Below are 19,301 nucleotides of genomic sequence, written 5' to 3' on the forward strand. Positions count from 1 at the left end.
CCACAGAAGTGTTTGCGTCCTCATATGTAAACCAGAGAATGTGACGGTTGCGGTTTTAAACATGTCGTTAACGTTGTGAAACAGTCACAAATTGATTATGTTTAGGCACCAAAACTACTTAGTTAGGTTTAAAAAAAGATTGTTGATTGGTCCCTTTAATTAACTTCCGATTACACATATGTGACGCAGAACGTAACCTAGTTTTGTTTGTTCTGTAAAGGGAAAAAAAAACTCGCTGCTGCTTTTATTTTCAGACTGGACACAAACCTCGGTGTCGCACCTCGTCAAAATCCTGTGTTTGTTTGACCCATCCACCACCCAAACCTTCCTCCTTATGCTGAATTTAGCGCTTTTATACTTCTTCACCTTCCTGCTCGGTTCCCGTAATAATTACGGGAGGACACTAGAGGGCACCACCACTACGAACGTAAATATGAGTCGTAATTGCTGCTTGAACCAACAACTTATGGGGCCGTTTTTGGGGGAAGGACAGTCTCGGAAATGAAGTCCACGATTGTGATTTTATGTTCATCATCGCACTCGAAATAAGAAGCTGGGTCCAGACTAGTTAGATGATAGCCAGACTGATTCTTTTAAGAGGATTGAAGAATGAAGGGGTGCCGTCAATCCAGGAGTGGGCTTGTGAGATGGCTAGGGTGGCGGCGTTTGAAAAAATGTCATATAAACGGTTTGCCAGATTGGATGTCTACACTAGGAAATTAGGAAAGTACCTCAGCTTTCTGGAGGGCTCCTAAGAAGCTTTGCGCTGTGGAGAGACGTGTATGATGGGCTTATGGTGCTTTCATTTATGCATATGTTTATTTGGTTTATTTTTTGTAACTATTTTGTTGAATGATCTGGAATATTGTAGTTACTGTCATCTTTTCTTGATTTTTGTCTGGGTGGGTGGTGATGATGAAATGGGGGGGGGGGGTTGTTCATGTTGCGAGTTGTTTGTTTAATATATTGTTTAAAAAAAAGAATTGTTGATCAAAAAAATCATCCCACTACAAAGCCTTTTGCCACATCGACAGAGATGGGACCACAGGGTGAGTTAATGAACACTGTAAGATGATTTAAGGATGATTTAAGTGTGACTCATTTGGTATGAATCATTGTTGTCTTGGAGCCTCAGAGATGAGGTCAACAGCTGCATCATTCAGACACAACAAGGGAGGATTTGACTATTGAAGGGGTCTGTAAGAGGGGGGAGGTTAAGGCCGGGCTTCTCTCTGAGTTCAACTGTGCTACGAGGCTATGCTTGGAACATACTCACCCATCATTAATTAGCAGCAGATGGGAAAAAGGCATCCATTAACCCCTCTAAAGCAACACATTCAGTGTCTTTACATGCACTCAAGTAACCCTGTTGTAAAACCTGGTTTTCCATAGGCAGCCTGGAGATCAATTCAATTAAACGACAATTCACCTTAATGACTATATAGTATGTAACATCATGTCTTTTGTTTTCTGCTGGAGGAACATTATTTCACGCAGACAAACTCGTCTTAATCGTGCCACTGTAAAAATCTTTAAAAAAAATTCTCCTAAGAAGGATTATTTCCTGCAATTTATAACAAATAATCTTTACTAGGCTCTTTGAGTTTGTTTGTTTGTTTGTTTGTTTGTTGTTTTTTTAAATGTCCCTTTCCTACTACCTGGAGCAAGTAAATGACACAAACCTACACTAAAGGCCACAGTTAATACTGTAGCTAGGGTGTGGTAGTAATTACAATTTTCTAAATACAATCTGCAGATGATCAACCAGAAGGACTAGAGTCAATTAAGACTACATTCATGTGTTAAAGTATTGAAAACTGTGTCACTACAAGCCACACCATGTATTGGATATTAGGTTATTATAATAACTCATAATACAATGTTGTAAACAACATACAATGGTAAAGAATACAAATTAGAAAAAAATCAATTGCACAATGGAGTCTGTAAAAGTGAAACATTTTCCTAGATTTATTAGCTTGTTCCCACTGACATGCTGTTTTGTAGCTTAATATAATTCATCACCTTTGATTTCCAGAGGATTGGCCAGAAAGAATCTGCATTCTGTCTCATTACGAGCCATAAACACTGTAATTTGCTGTCATGAAAAGTGCTTGTGTTATAATGTTATAATGTTTGTGTTTCTGTAGTGATTAATTAATTAATTAATTAATTAATAGGAGAATCAATGTTCTGGGCGTACAAAAGATTGTTCACTTTTCCACAGATGTTCCTTTCGCCTCTGCACTTAACAACTATAACATAATATTAGGAGAGCTATGACGTCCAAGCATGCCTCCCTGCATTTTTATAGCATTGTGTGTGTGTGTGTGTGTGTGTGTGTGTGTGTGTGTGTGTGTGTGTGTGTGTGTGTGTGTGTGTGTGTGTGTGTGTGTGTGTGTGTGTGTGTGTGTGTGTGTGTGTGTGTGTGTGTGTGAGGGCCAACAGAAAGGATTGGATGGCAAACAGCAGGAGTTGTGCTGTTTCCTTTTGTTTAAACTGCAAGGTATTTCAGTCTGTACTGAGGTACATTTCTTCAATCATTTGCAAGTTGGCGTTGCTGCTTTTTTCACAAATGAGAGTCCCTTTGAACTGTGGATGGATGGATTGTGGGAAACATATAGGACAAGACTTTACGTCAGCCCCACCAAGCACTAGACCAATCTTCTCACTAAACTCTTAGGGAAAACGGCCTAAGGTCTGCAAAAGTCTCTTCAATCAGCCAAAGTGTAAAACAAAGTGTCAACACTAGACTTGTAACCAACACCTGAACTGAAACACAGCTTTGAGGAAGCTTTATAAAGCCTGGTAACTATAGGAAAACAAGACCTTGGAGAATGAATTAGCTCTAAGGGCAAATTTTACACTTACCTCTGACCTCTGCTTTTGTCACAACCAGACAAGCAAGCAATCGATGTTACTGTGTTTTAGAAATTTGAATGTACCTGAATGCGCATTTTCCAACGTTCCTCGTATTCACTGGTATTCATTCATCCCTGTATGAAATGTATTAGCAGACACTTGAAACTTGTTTTAACTGTGTATTCCATCACAGTGATGGGTCACAACCGGTCCAATCACAAATTAAACATTGCCGTGCAGAATATTTGTGGATGTGTATACCGTTACCACACACAGAAGCAGCACACAAACACAGCAACAGCGGCAGCCAACCCTACTATCTCTTTCCCATTGAGCCTTGTTGGACGGTGACCAACAGATGTTCCCCATATATCTCAATGTCCTCTGTCTGTAGTTGTCTCTGCTAGAACTCTCAGCATCCAGCTAAAGATAGACACAGATGCAGCGTACAGTATCCTCCCATGCCCTCTTTCACGTCCCAGTTACATAAAGCCCTTGCCCTCCAAGAAACCTTACCATAGTTGGCTGAATGGTGATCGCGCTCAGACGTACATCCTGCAATTACACAACCGTCCAGCTTGGCAGGGGCAGCTGAGAGAAGCCCTCGGCCAGGCTCAGACATGTCAAGATACTCCTTCCTCCTTCCTTCACTAAATGAAATCTGAAGGCCGGGGCTCACCAGCTGAGGCTAAGCGCCTGGGGGAGAGGAGTCCGCTGAGCCCTCAAACCTCCTCCTATCCCGCATCTCACAGCATCCCCTCAACACCATAGACTATACTATGTGTCATTACATGATGTCATCAGATCCCCTTGTATGCATTTATAAGATGTGGCTAATTTGGCAACAAAAGCTATGACAAAAACTATTCACTGAGGACACAAAGGTGGAGGAATCTCCGAGCATCAGCCAACAACTGAGGAAAGATGAGATCAGGATTACCCGGTTATAGTAAGAGCTTTTTAATAACTTTCTGCACCTTAATACAAGTTTATTATTAAAACTAGAACTTAATCACTGCCACAGGTAATCCTAAAATCAATGTTTTTGGTATTATTTGGTTTAGATATTATTAAAAACTGGATTAAAACCTAGAATCACTTTTATATTGATCTTGATAAGTTAACTCTGTTTGTTTACATCAGTTATTTTTGTAAACACAAAGTTAAGACACAAAACCATTCTTTTTAAACTTTATGTCATATATATTCAGACACAACATATATATATACAGAATATATACACTCACCTAAAGGATTATTAGGAACACCATACTAATATTGTGTTTGACCCTATCCTATCAATATGGGCCAACATTTCTAAAGAATGCTTCCAGCACTTTGTTGACTCAATGACACAAAGAATTAGGGCAGTTCTGAAGGCGAAAGGGATCCCCCACACCATTACACCATTACACCACCTCCACCACCAGCCTGCACAGTGGTAAGAAGGTGTGATGTATCCATATTCTCATTCTGTTTACGCCAAATTCTGACTCTACCATCTGAATGTCTCAACAGAAATCGAGACTCATCAGACCAGGCAACATTTTTCGAAGTCTTCAACTGTCCAATTTTGGTGTGCTCGTGCAAATTGTAGCCTCATTTTCCTATTTTTAGTGGAGATGAGTGGTACCCGGTGGGGTCTTCTGCTGGTGTAGCCCATCCGCCTCAAGGTAATGCATGTGGTGGCTTCACAAATGCTTTGCTGCATACCTCAGTTGTAACGAGTGGTTATTTGAGTCAAAGTTGATTTTCTATCAGCTGGAATCAGTCGGCCCATTCTCCTCTGACCTCTAGCATCAACAAGGCATTTTCACCCACAGGACTGCAGCATACTGGATGTTTTTCCTTTTTCAGACCATTCTTTGTAAACCCTAGAAATGGTTGTGCGTGAAAATCCCAGTCACTGAGCAGATTGTGAAATACTCAGACCAGCCCGTCTGGCACCAACAACCATGCCATGCTCAAACTAGCTTAGATCACCTTTCGTTCCCATCCTGACATTCAGTTTGGAGTTCAGGAGATTGTCTAGACCTGGACCACACCCCTAAATGCATTGAAGCCACTGCCATGTGATTGGTTGATTAGATAATTTCATTAATGTGAAATTTAACAGGTGTTCCTAATAATCCTTTAGGTGAGTGTATATATGTAACTCATCCATTTTATGTGCAAAAATGCAACGTACAATATATTGGCAACAATTTAAAATTGGGCCTTTTTCCAAAAATGTCCCATTCTTTTTTCATTCAGGAAACTAAAACACTATTAAAACCTTTACTTTTATAAAGACATCTGATTGTTCTGTAATTCAGCACACTGCTTCATGCTAGCAGCCCTTCGTACGTAATTAGAACTAAAGTTGAAAATACATCAGTTGACGGTAAAGTGACTATTGTTGAAGCCTGTTTTCACAACAGATGAGACATTCTGGATCAAACATGGGATTTCAGGTTCAGCCCAGTGGCTGTAATGTGTTTGTGTTAAAGTTATTTTGAGTGTAGATTGTTGGGTCAGTTGTTGCAATAACATCACCAGTGTTAAGTTTGATTCCCACCAGAGGCGCCCATATTAAAAAATGTATCCATTCACAGTACTGTAAGGCTCCTTGGATAAAAGGGGCCACAAAATAGCATGTGTTATGTGTTTCTCATGTTGTGAAATGTTATTATAGAAGGCTTGTGGATGGCAAACAAAAGGCATTCTTTTACTTGTAGCGGAGTATTTTCACAGTGCGGTAGTACAGTACTTGTGCTTTTTACGTAAATAAGTAGAGTATCGTAATATTTCTTACTCCTCTGCAAGCCACAAATGCTGGTTCACTTAAAGACAGATACTTCTATTTATAAGTGGGATGGTGAGGCATACGGTATATTCAAGTCATTCAGGTCAAGAGGCGGCTCAAGCAACACAGACAAAAATCTCACACTAACCTGCATGAGTCGTGCACAGAAAGATACAAAAAGTTGTTTACAAAGCTTCACCGCCACCAGATCGTGAAGGGGTGTGTGAGAGAGTTTTAATTTCTCAGGTGCGGCTGAGCGTGGCAGGTTGTCCTGACTTGACTTTAAAACATGATGAATGAATACACAGCCAAATAAGCTCCTAAAATAGACCTCGGGGCAAATGAGACAGACCTAAAATATTGGCTGTGACTTACAGCAATATTTTACAAAAACAGTTTGCAAGAAAGATGTGGCAGCAAAGGTCTTTTCTACGAGCCAAAACACACGAGTGAACCGCTTCACTGGTTGTCCAGTATGTATGTTTCTTTTTCCTTCTCTCTTCCTTATTCTTTGTGCTGCATCATGGTCAATAAAAAGTTGAGACTGAGACAGAAAAAGAGCCGCAGTTTCCAATGTGAAAGTTGTACGATTTGTATGCCAATGGACAGGAGTTTGAAATAATCTCACTGTGCAACAGTTTTTATATTTCCACCAAGGAGATGTTATCACATTATTTGCCTGCTCTCTCTTTTTTCTCTTGCTCTCTCACACACACACAATCACATCAAAACATTAAAAACAGCATTAAGCTTAACATCCATTGCAGTTATACTTATAAAAGTTACTATTACAATCTTCCATCTCCATACACATAAAAACTAATGTAAATAATCTCATATTTACACTTACGGTAAAAAACAAAAAATTGCAGAACAATACACAAAGCAAACTGAGAGCTGAAAAAGAGGGATGGAAAGTATGAGAGAGGCAAGTTAGTGTAAGTAACTGTTTCTTGTTGTTAGTGTTTGTTAGGTCTATAACCAGATGGTGGATGTGGCATCTATTTGGGTCAATGATGTTTCGCATTTCCTAAATGCCCTACAGAGGGAAACTGAAGCCACTACTTTGAGCACAAAGGAATCAGAATTTGTAAAAAAGAAATATATATATATATATATATATATATATATATATATATATATATATATATATATATATATATATAAACTCATCCAGTGAATCACTTTGCAAACTATTATCACTTGCAAAATTAGATGAAGAAATGATACAGACATGTGAATCATTTACAGAACTGGTACAGATGTTTTAATGCGCTAACGTGGACATTTTAAGCCACAACACAACATGTTAAAAGTTGAAACATTCAACAACAGAATAATGGTCTTTTGTGTCTTTCCAAAGCATGATGTTGCCATCAGACTGCACTACAGGGCATCACATCCCTCTGCCATTCAAAGTGCAGTGGGTTAAAGATTTTTAAGGTATTGCTTCTTCCTACTGGTCATTCCTTTTTTTTTGACAGCAGCTGTCACTTGTGCACTGACCTGCCAAAGTAAATGTGTAGCACCTCAATAGTTTGTTTTTTAGAGCCACTGCTTTTAAAAGTGCAATCTATGATCTAAAAGTAAAAATATCTTTCAAAGTCTAAAAACACTACTGGAACCTTCCAGTAGTCTTTAAAACATTCACACTAATGACAAGACATGATAATCATTAGACAGTTAAACAGACCCGTATTCAAAAATGAATGCCAATTTTAACCCTAATCTTAACCACATGTCATATACGTTGTAGGTTGTGTTCTGTTAGGTAACTTCAGTAACCCAAGTAGCATTCTGCTTCAATAAGAGTGAATGGAGATATAGTTTAATTGGCCCAGTTCCCATAAACTGTATACTGCATGTTCTGTGTTAACAAGCACTGAGTTTGACGTAAATACAGTATAGGATGTGTTATTTGGAGCTAATCTTAAAAGACATACAGACATGTTGTTGTTGCCCCCTTTGTTGTGTTGTTTCGGTTTGTGCTGACTGGTCATCCAGATCAAATGCATTACACATACTGTACCCACACAGTGAAACTATACAATGAAGCCAGTAATTATTGAACAATTAATTGGAGCATGTTTTGTATAAACAAACATGAAGTACTTTCGCCTTGGTACAAACACACGTGTATCGCAACGTGCTCTTTCAGTGCCTTTGTCACACACATACACATACATACACATACACACACACACACACACACACACACACACACACACACACACACACACACACACACACACACACACACACACACATACTGTACAGTTGCAGAGGGCAATGATGTTGCAGCTTAAAAAAAAGGAACAAAATGGTTACATTTTTAAAGCTCAGAGAATGCAAAGTGTAAAACAATTAAATTGGTTAATTAATCATTAGAGAGGGAATACTAGGGCTTTAACAATGACTTGATTAATCGATCAGTCAATTGAGATCAAATCAGCCAACTATAGCCACAATTTTGATAATCAATTAATCATTTAAACTCAAGCAAAAATGCCACATATTTTCTGGTTCCACCTTCTCAAATGTGATGATTTGCTGCTTTTCTGTAAATTGAATACAACAACAACAATTAATCAATGAATCACCAAAGAAAGTCACTAGTGTCCATTAGTAGCCTGACCACATACCTTGTTAGGATGGAGTATGTCTACAGTGTTAATAAGATGTCTCACTATGTTGGCTAAAATGGAATTCACATAAAGATGTTTAGAGGCTTAGAATAATATTTAAGTGTTGTATGAGCCTTAATTGTATAATACAGGTATAACTGCAGTGGAGGTTTATAAAGCAGCCAGAGAGACGTTCAGAGCTGCAGCCTTAAACTTCTTAGTGGCTTAAAATGGTTATTTACATGAAGATTTTGATACAGTTGATTTAGATGCTAATGGTGTAGTAAGGATGTCAGCATACTAGAATCACTGGACGCAACTCGGTTGGTGGTCAGAGGGTTGAACCTATTCGAGCACACATTCCTAAACACACAGAGAACAACACAGTTCTGTGTATGGCAGGGATGGACCAAGGAAATAAGTGTCTGGAAGCTTTAACATCTAATCTGGCTAAAGTTTTAAACGTTTTTATCTGTATCTTAATGGTTTTGTTCTAAATTGTGTCTGTGCTGTGTTTGTGCAAGACATTTAAGGTTTTATTAACACATTATTTAGGTACTGTGATTCTTAGAATATCAGCAATAAACCGTGCAAAAACAATCTGAGCCTTAAAAAGAGTACTCCACCAATTTAACATTGCACTCACAGTGTTTCAAAAATGATAAAAATTGATGCAGCAGAACCAGACATATTATTCTTCCTTGTAAAAACCTGGCGCCTCCATTACCCACAATGCAGTTTGACTGTGAACAGTTCAGTCAGAGATTGGGGTGTGTTGTGCTCATAGTGCCTATAGTAGCCTCGAGCCAATAGCCACAAGCAGCGATGAGGAGAAGGCTTCAGAGGTCTGGTGAGATCACTTCTTTCTCCACTTCCTAACTTTTTTCATTTTCAAACAAGTGACATCATGTAAGGCAATTTATCACGCAGCTCCCCCTGAAACCAAAAAAAGGCTTTATACAACTTTTTCTACATATGGGGTGGGAATCACCAGAGGCCTCACGATACGATATCATCACGATACTTATGTCACGATACAATATTATTGCGATTTTAAAGATATTGCAATATTCTGAGATATATTGCAATTTATTACCTTTTTTCCAACTTCAAATTTTTCCCGATTTCAAATGATGTCCCCAAAAGAAAACTTTGTCAACATCTGTTTTATCTAAAAAGATACATTTCTCTGTTTGTTCCTCTCACTTCAATTTTACTGCTGCAAAATGGGATTGTCAAGCAGACAAACTGACCAACACATATATAATAAAAGATCGATACTTGGCGTCTGTGTATCGATACTGTATTGCCACGGAAAATATTGCGATACTATGCTATATCGATTTTTTCCCCCACCCCTAATATGCAGTATCTGAAAACAGATTTGTATGTATAAACCGGTTTTATACAGTTCAGTCAGGAACACTCATCGTCATAGATTTAACCGTTTATTGCAACGAATGGAAATACAGTTATACTTGGCAATGAAGGCTCTGTTCTGATGATGCTCCCTGGATCAGCCAAGCTGCATGCTAAGATGACACAGGGAGCACGCTGCTGAGACCCCCCTGTACACAAGAGTAGGCCCAATCCAAGGAAAAAAATTTCAGACATAGTTAGTATGACACCCGAAGCCAGGAAGGGGGAGGCTGGGGTGGTGGAGGCAAGCTTTACCAGCATCAGCGGTGTGAGGCAGCAATGGAGTAGCAGGAAGCAGAGAGGAGAATGGCTGATTGGTTGTGACTGGCTGGAATGATAATTCAATTAGTGGGCCTTTGACTTCCGTGTCCTGCATGAACTAGCGCAATGCTTAATTCTATAGTATTAACAAAAGCATTAATTAAACATTTGATTTATATCTTCTCTAGTTTTGCTACAAGCAGACACACACAGACGCACACATCAGCCACATTTTTGTAATTATTTTACAAAAACAAGTGCTCTTTGCAAAAAAGAGTTTAAATGAATATAAGCTTGTCCCTCACTGAACATAAAACTTTTGGAACTGTAGAAGGTACAAAAGAGGGGATGACAAGTTGTGTTAAGAGACATGAACTGTTATTGTGTTTTGTGAAGCAGATAAGATGCAGTTTTTAAAACGTGGGGTATACTCGCCGCAGCCGACCTGTGGAGCGCCAGTGTCGAGCACCGTAACTGTTTATACCCGCGCTGGTAGTCGCGACACTAGTTGCAGTCTTCTCCTGAACAGAGGTTGCGCTAATGAGGAAAGGCTACCGGATAACGGACTAGAAGAAGAAGAAAAGTATAAACAACGGCAGAACTGGCAGCAGCATTGACGTCATGCTTCGTCGGATCACGCCTTTAATTCGCCATAAAAGAACTCATCTTAACCCAGTAGGTTTACAAAAGAGACTTGCAGTCACTCTGAGAGTCCTGGCATCCGGTAACCCTCGAGCTTTGTTGCGTGCCACTGAAAAAAATAGAGTGGCGCCCTCCGGACGCGCACTCAAAATCCTGGCGCGCCAGCGAGATCTACGTCATTTTGACGTCACATTGGCACGCGCCAGCTCGGCTGCAGCGACTGTAAAACGGCCTTAACTGTACTAACCCTCAACACCAGTTGTATTTTACTTACTTTTACTAAGTCCCACACAAAGATAAAACCTTTCCATACAAGCATTTCATTAGTGAGGCCCATTGGTTTAAATCCAGAGATCACAGCCGCCTTCATGATACTGTAGGAAGCCGGAACCCTCCCTTTTCACCACGAGGCCCGGTTTCCTTATTTAACAAACTTGGCATTCGCTTCAGGAGATGGGGGTCAGGTCAGTCTTGTCCCAAAACAAACGAGCTCTCCTGACACCTCTGACCTCTCATCTCAAACGGTCATGAGATGCTCAGACACCTGCGATGCACTCCTTTGTATAACCGCTGTATCAATGATTAGCATCAATTTGGTAACAGCCCATCTTTGACTCACGAAGCTGTGATCAACTCGGGAAATGCGGAGGAGGGGGAAAAGGCAACTTTGGTTTCATAAAACATATGTATATGAATTACAGTATATGAATATGAAGATTTATATATATTTATTGTTTTAATCATTTGCATTAAGCTCTTTCAAAGACTTCTAAAATTCCCCAACTATTACAATTACGATGTTTATAGTAATTGTTCAGCCCTGCAGAGTGGGCTGTAATGACCTGCAAACATTTTCCAGCAGATTATACTCCATAGTATTCACCCTCTTTGCCTCCCTTGCCTTCTTTTTTTTCTTCTCACTCTCTGTCTCTTCGGCTTGTAAAAAACGTCGTAGTACATGACCTGATACGCGCCCAGCTTCATCGGCACGTTCTTTATTTCGGAAGCTGCAGTATGTCAGGTCTAATCAAGTCAAGTAGAGCTTTATTGTCAGACATGCAAATGTACTTAAACAGTGGGGAGACATGTACTGCTTCATTCAGTGGTGCCGCAGTAACAAAAACATTAGATAGCAACGTAGTGCAAATAACTACTTGAAGTGCACAATGTGCAAAACAAGCAAGTTGGGGACAAAAAGGTTGGGGCATGTTGTGGTTATACAAATAGTTAAGGAGAGGGTAGGTCTAAAGGGGATTAATGTAAGTCATTGCAATGTCCTCCTAAGACTGTGTATGTGTGTCTGTGTGATGAAATACATGCTGACAACATTTAAACCTGGTAACCCTTTACACACATGCAGACATGTACACACAGACACAGACAGCCAGAAAGACAGGCAGGAGGCAACATACAGTATGATGTCTTCATTAAAGCCACTTCACAGGTTGTCAGCACGTATCAGTTCATCCCCCATCATTACTTTGTTATTGTAAGATCTATCTATCTATCTATCTATCTATCTCTCTAAACAAGTAAACAACACGTTTTGTAGACTGACAGTAATTCGGCTTTTGCCTCCTTGGGTTGTTAACAAATCCCAATCCCTTATTGATTAGTTTACCCAGTGCTCTGACTGATTTACGGCTTTTGAAAATCAGTATCCATCCAACAACAATGACAATGCTGTAATAAACTGTATGTATAACATGTTCAAATATATGTTTACAAAGGACTTACAGATGTGAAAAACTGAAAGTATATAATATTGATGAAATAAATAATATATATTATTCTGGTGTACGCTGTTTACATATACAAGACTTGCTGATTCTGCTGCTATTACTGTAATCACACACCACTGTCTTTGTCTTTACAGTAATTTCTCTTGTATAGTTTATATTTTTACTTCTATTCTTATTTTAGTTGTATAAACCTCGTATTATTTATTTTCTATTCATCTGGTATTGTGCTGCTGCAACAACCGAATTTTCCCTTTGGGGATCAATAAAGGCTTATCTTATCTTAGATAAATAATTATAAACAATTTGCTTTTTTATACAAATTACCCCACTAACTGGAGTTTCAAGATCCCCCCCTTATTGAATAAATAAATATATCTTCAAACTATTTAAAAAAAAATGTTAATAAGGTTGTTTTTAAACTTTTTTTTGGTCTTGCATGCACTTTTCTTCACAATCATCACTGCTTTATGTCACACATACAAACAGACGCACACATCTCTATTCTGCTGTCCTGAATCTTCATCCCTTCATTCATTTCCTCCCTGCCTTTACTGTAAGTTTTCCCTCTTCTCCACCCATTTTTCTCTTTCAGATGCATGTTTTTATGCACCCTCACACAGGTTTTTGTGTTGTTATCAGCACAATAACAGACTAGACCAGTGATTACATGAATCTGCCTGCAAACAGGGTTGCTTTCCTGTAAGTGAGCTTTATGTGCCTCCACTCACCTCCAAAAGGGTTGATTTGGTCAGATTTTACACTGGTGGGCGGGAAGTAAAGCCTTTTTGCCTTCATTTAACTGATACATTTGAAGTTAATTACGGGGATATGTTTCATAGTTTGACCTCAATTCTATGGTAAACTGTGAGGTTACATTTCATGTTTTAGTCTAACTTTTGCAGGTAATCATAGGTGTGCATTTCACAGTTTAACCCAAATACTGCAGTTACAGTAATAACAGGGATACATTTCATAATTTGCTTTAACAAGAAGAATATCTACTCACAGCGGTCCTCAAATGGCCTCCTGGGCATACAAGTTACAACTATTACAAGAGAGAGAATATGCCACAACTGTTTTACTGTAGAGCCCTGGAGGCAAGCATTGGCTAGACTGAAAGTGAAAGGCTTGACATGTGAGAAAAATGTCAAGGGCTAAAGTAATATTACAACCCTGACAGATTGACAGTGCCTCGTGTCTCAGCTTCTGGTCAGAGCAAGTGACTTTTCTACCTCACACAGACTACAATTATCACGGATTGTCACTTTTTCTAGAATCAAGTATCCTTTTTCTTGATACCAGTGCAGTGGTCTCCCTTGTCCAAATAGTGATTGAAAAAATTATTCATCTTGGATAATGAAAAAATAAGACTTTTGAATTTCCCTTTTTTGAAATAGTAAAAGTGTGTAACTTCTTTGCAGAATACTTGATGCTTTCTCTATCTCAGTTAGCATGTGTGACATGTATTCTTTTTTTAACCAGAAGTCTTGGACAGTTTGCAACTGAGCAGCTACTACCGAACTGTTCCCAATTTACTTTCCCTGCATAGATTTTCCCAGCTAGTCTGGGGATTTGAATTGCTCAGAGGGCCGTTTCAGTAACCTCTTGGACTACTGTTTCCAAACTAGGACTCCCAGGGGCCCCTGACATCTTTTCATGGAGGAGCATGATTTCAATTTAACTAATTAATGCAGGAAATTGTCAAACAGTGGCTGTTTCAAGAGGTCTCATTTCTACAGAGACTATCACATTATTCTTTACATGCCATAAATGTTTTCAGATAAGGATTTTAGGGGATCCACCTGACCGACGTGAGTGAATGTTTGCTGTAGGCTCCGCATTACTATTTAAGAGTAAAAATGCATGTCAGTTGGCAACCCAGTGGCCCGGTGGCTCAGTGCTCTAGTAACAGATGGACTTCAGTGTGTTGACTGCTCAGCCAGGAGAGCTTTTTGGCTAACATTCCCATATACTATCGGTGTAATGTGTAAATTCAAGCAACCATCGTTGTATGTATTTAAAAGACATACAAATTGTTGATATAATTGACATAACTGTATTGAACCCCCACAAGGAATCATATTTTGTAGAAGATAGTGTTGCTCTGGGTCTCCATTAAATCCATTTAAACTGGTGTGAATTCAAGTTGGCTGCAGCTGCAGCCCAAAGGCCAGATAAACTTGTAAGAGGACCCTGTGGCAAAGGTTTACTGTTAGTCCCCTACTAACCCCCGACTCTACAGTACCTGTGCATTTTATTTATGTAGCCTTGTAGCCTCCAACTTCCCACTGAATACGGTGTACTATGCAGCTATAGTACATTATTTGCCCAGACACCCAGATATCAACCAGTACTGCAGTGGCTGGAATAATACTACCTCGTAACAGGTTTCCTGTGTGTCAATTAGTTTGTGGTAAATTGGTTAAACACAACTTTATTTAGGAACACGCACCAAGTATGCACAATGTAATTTTTTTAAAGATTTTGATACAGGGCCCCTTTTCAAAACAAGGCCACAAAGCTAATAATGCACCACATTGAACTTTATTGCTGCGTATTCTCAAACAGATTGAAATTGGTCAGGTTACAAAAACCTACTGACATGCAGTGAGCCCGGGACATTAAGTGTGTGGTTTGTATTGTCAACTTGCTCGAGTATTTCCAGTCTTCCCTCACTTTATCACAAAACCAATCAGAGTGGACTAAAAGCATGCACCAGAATTCTGCTGCATGGACGAACATCCAGCTTGTTTTGTTCAAGAGCATCAGGGTGCATCCCCCCAAGTCTCTGTCCAGGCAGGAAGATGAAAGACGATGTGGAGCTGTGGCACATCCTTTTCCAATGAGCTCATCCAAACACAGACACATCTTATTCTCTAGAGGGGCTTGGAGGACAGAGGGAGAGAGTGTAACAGGAGGAGGATGATGAAGAGAAGTAGTTGTTTTTGGATAACAGGGTTGGAGCATCACTAAAAAGAAAGAGGAGCTAGAAAATGCCAGCAGGGCCTGGACATTCAGCACCTGGTTGGTTTTCGTGGCCATGCCGATGTCCTGTGGTGAGCAACAGCAATGATTAGTCATGGAGAGAAATTACAACCATAATACATTTTAATTGGGCGTCTTTTAATACATAATTATTAATTAGTTTATTCATATTTTGTATAACATAATAATCTGGATCTGCAAAGTAACTAATGTTGTCAAAAAAATTTAGTGCAGCAAAAAGTGTAATTTGGCTTCCAAAATGTAGTGAAGTAGAAGTATTAAGTAACATAAAATGGAAATTCTCAGGTAAATTACAAGTACCTTAAAAAGTACAGTATGTCTGGGAGTGTGAACAGGCGCATGAGTTCTGGAATAAAACAACATCAATAATATCTGATGTGATAGGATGTTGAATTCCTACTGACCAGATTGTTTTGATTGGCGTATTTTCTAGACATAGTTATGCTTGAGCTCTCTACAGCAAGGATTAACAAAGCCAAATAATCAACTATAGACCTATGGAAAAACACAGCAGCACAATATGTATCAGACCTAATGACCTGATCATCACAAGAAGTAGAGGAGAGTGACTAGGCAAGGTGTGACTTTTTTTTTTTTTCTCGAGATAGCAGAGGGTCGGGAGTGGGAGAGGGTTTTTGTTCTTGTTTAATTGTATTTGTCTGTTCTGTATGTTAAAAATATAAAAACAATAAAAAGTTGATCTAAAAAAAAAAAAAAAAAAGTATGAATTAATGTCCTTAGTTACATTCCAACACTGGTTCTCAATGTGTTGCCTATAAAAGGATGCCACTACTAATTACTCATTACTTTCCTAAAACAGCAATGCCAATACTGTCAGCAATTTCTTAATGAGGAAAATGCATGTAATCTAATTACTTTGCTTTTGTATATTTTCAAGAGTTGTGCTATCTTGCTCAGAGGCTGATTCAATGGATTTCTTTCACTATGCAGTCCTTCTGCATCTCTGATCTGTTCTTTCCTGCCACAGAGAACATGTTTTCTTATAAAGGAGGTAAGAGTGCACTCATTTTACTGCTGTGTGTGTCCACTTGACTAGATCCGCAAACTCATTCTGACAGTAAAGCAGCAAAAGGCAAAGACATGGTTTTCTTGATAGAATATTGACTGAAGTTAATTGAAGATATGTTAGCATAACTATGTTAAAGTTGTATGTTCAACACACACACATAGCTTTGAGCAGATGGTAATGTAATTACAGAAAATTAAACTGTAACACTACTCTGTTTCTGGAAAAATTAATATGATCACAGCACGTGTTACACTTTACTCCCATCACTGATAAAAACATAAACGCATTACACAGGCAATTTAGAATCTCACACACAAAGATTAAGAGGTAAATTGATTTGAACCAGCAACCTTTTTGCTTTGAGGCAACAGTACTAATCACTGTGCTTCTGGCCACCTGGTGAGGATGATGTAAGTTACTTTCCTTTTTAATCATTTTTACTATGATGTGAAAACAATCCACAACTATCCATCTTCCCTCGAGTGAAATGGAGGCCAAGAAGCTCTGCCAAGGGAAACACATTTTTTTTTAAAAACAGTTTTGTCTGCCAACCAACTTCACCAGGCGGGCAGTCACCCATATTTGTAGCTGTGTTATTTGTGTACTGATCAGCTACTCTGGCGTTTAGTTCTTTTTTTTATTCTTTTATTAATTCAGCAAAAAATGTCAACTAAAAATTGGAAGTAATGCAGAGGAAAGGGAAAAGCTATTTTTGTTTCATACTGTACAGCTGTTTATTTACATATTTTTGATATACTGTATGTTTCAGAATTGTTGTTGTACATTTTTCTATTCATGATTCTTGACTTGCTTGTTTTTTACTTTTCTCTTACTATGTTTACTGTTATGCCTCTACCTAAATAATATACAACAATATTGACAATGTCAAAGATATATCAAGATGATCTGTTATTTTAAACACAATTATCATCTAGTGTACCTGCCCCGCTCTATGGGTGTTAGATAAGTATTATGTAACTTTGGCTGCTGCAGAGTTAGATAACCATTTAAAAGACAGTGTGAGTGTGTTGGCAGCAGACACAGGCCATCACACTGTGTTTATCAAACATGTAACTCCCCCTTAAAAGGATGTCTGGTCTTTGGGCATTCTACACATTACCTAACTGCAGATGTTTTCAAAAGAATTTCCTTGAACCTTTTAAGCTAGACCATTACAAAAACACTTCCTTGAATTCATCATTCACATTTCAAAAGATGTCCTCAAACTTTCTAATGCAGTACATTGATTCATGTGCCCATGCTCACGTTGCCATGGTACCAAAATTATACTGCCTCAGCTGAATGATGCAAGGTCCCCTTATGTGTTCTCACATTACAGACAATTTGTGATTTACTATAAACCTTGTATTTAGGACAAATCGTGAGATCAGACTCAATGCCACCTATTACGGTAACATGTTCCAGTTGGAAAATTTCAAAAAGAAAATTCTGCTTTGTGCTGGTTAAACTGTAACACAATCATCATAAAAAGTCTAATACGGTGTGTTACACTACTTTTTAATGTATATTTAAGTGTTGATCTATATTTAAATGTAACTTTTTAGCCTATATTTTGCTCTGAATGTTCAATGGATATTATTTGCTGTCTTTTGAAGAAAAGAAATAAGGCCACATTTAAGGCCATTAAATGTGAAAAATTATACCGTCAGTGGGAAAAAGATTTTTAATTACTAGACAAACTTAAAGCCGCAAAATAAAATAAAAAGTCACCTTTTTAAACTATGATATTCCAATTTCAGGTCATTGTTTGGATCTGTTGTCGCTGTCTTACGGTCTTATGTAAAGCTCTTTGAATAACCCTACATGAAATGTGCTATACAAATAAAGCATTCATTGTTGCATGTTGGGCTTACACACTCAGGGGCTTTTTGAAGAGGATGATGCCAGCAGTCGGAGCAGATGACGTGAGGGTAACAGAACAGGGACACACTGTGAACTGTCAGGTTTGGTTTAAAATCAGAAGTCATGCACAGCAGCAGTGGATTAGTGGTTGTTTTTTATTGAGTAAGGGATCTGTCTCGTTCTAAGAAAGATAGGAAGAGGGGCTTGAGGATAGATTATAGAAAAAAAGAAGTCGAGGAAGAAGAGGGGAGGAAGGAAGGTAGAAGAAAACAGGAAAGGGAGAGGGGAATGTGAGAATGGTGGTGGGAAGGGATGGAGGTGAAGGAAAGGAACAAGCCTGGAAAGAGGAAGGGAGTTAAAGGGGGAGGGAGAAAGAAAAGAGTTGGTTCAAGGGCAGGGTTCAAGGGATGGTAAGACCAAGGAAGGTAGAGAGGGGAGAAAGAGGAGACACTTGAAGGAAAAAGGAAGTCCGGTTCTGTTTTGGACGAGACATGGTGTGATCTCAGGTCGGTTCCAGCCAGCAACAGTCATCCCTAGTTAATCATCATCCGTCTGGACGCTGGCATTCAGAAAGGCCCGGAAGCAATCTGTGCCAGTCCACTGAACAGTCCACCCACAGCTCCCCATCTTCTTCCCCCTCCCCCCTAAAGTCTGGTCAGCCGTACCAGCCAACCCTCCAGGATGGGTCGCCCATGTCAGAAATCTACTTCCACCTCATCTTGAGCTCTACATCCTGTGGCGTTTGCTACACCATCGACTCACCTTAACATCACAAGGCTCTACTGCTGCTCCGACACGGTGCCATGACTCGGCAGATTCCCCTTTCAAACCGATCTATAGCTCTCTATTACAGAAGAGTTAAGCATTAAACGCATGCGATTGTCAGCTCAGGAATGCCTATTATCTTTCTGTTGATCAGGTGTGTTGTAGCCCAAGGTTATCAACAGTCAGACCCAATTCTTGACGTTTGTTATCAACAGACCTTATAGCCAAAGTCAACTCCTTTTGTTTGTTAAATTCCTCACTGTGTAGCATGCACGAGTCATGACATCCCATCATTACCGTAC

The sequence above is a fragment of the Perca fluviatilis genome, chromosome 12, assembly GCF_010015445.1.
Source record: "Perca fluviatilis chromosome 12, GENO_Pfluv_1.0, whole genome shotgun sequence".
Lineage (NCBI taxonomy): Eukaryota > Metazoa > Chordata > Actinopteri > Perciformes > Percidae > Perca > Perca fluviatilis.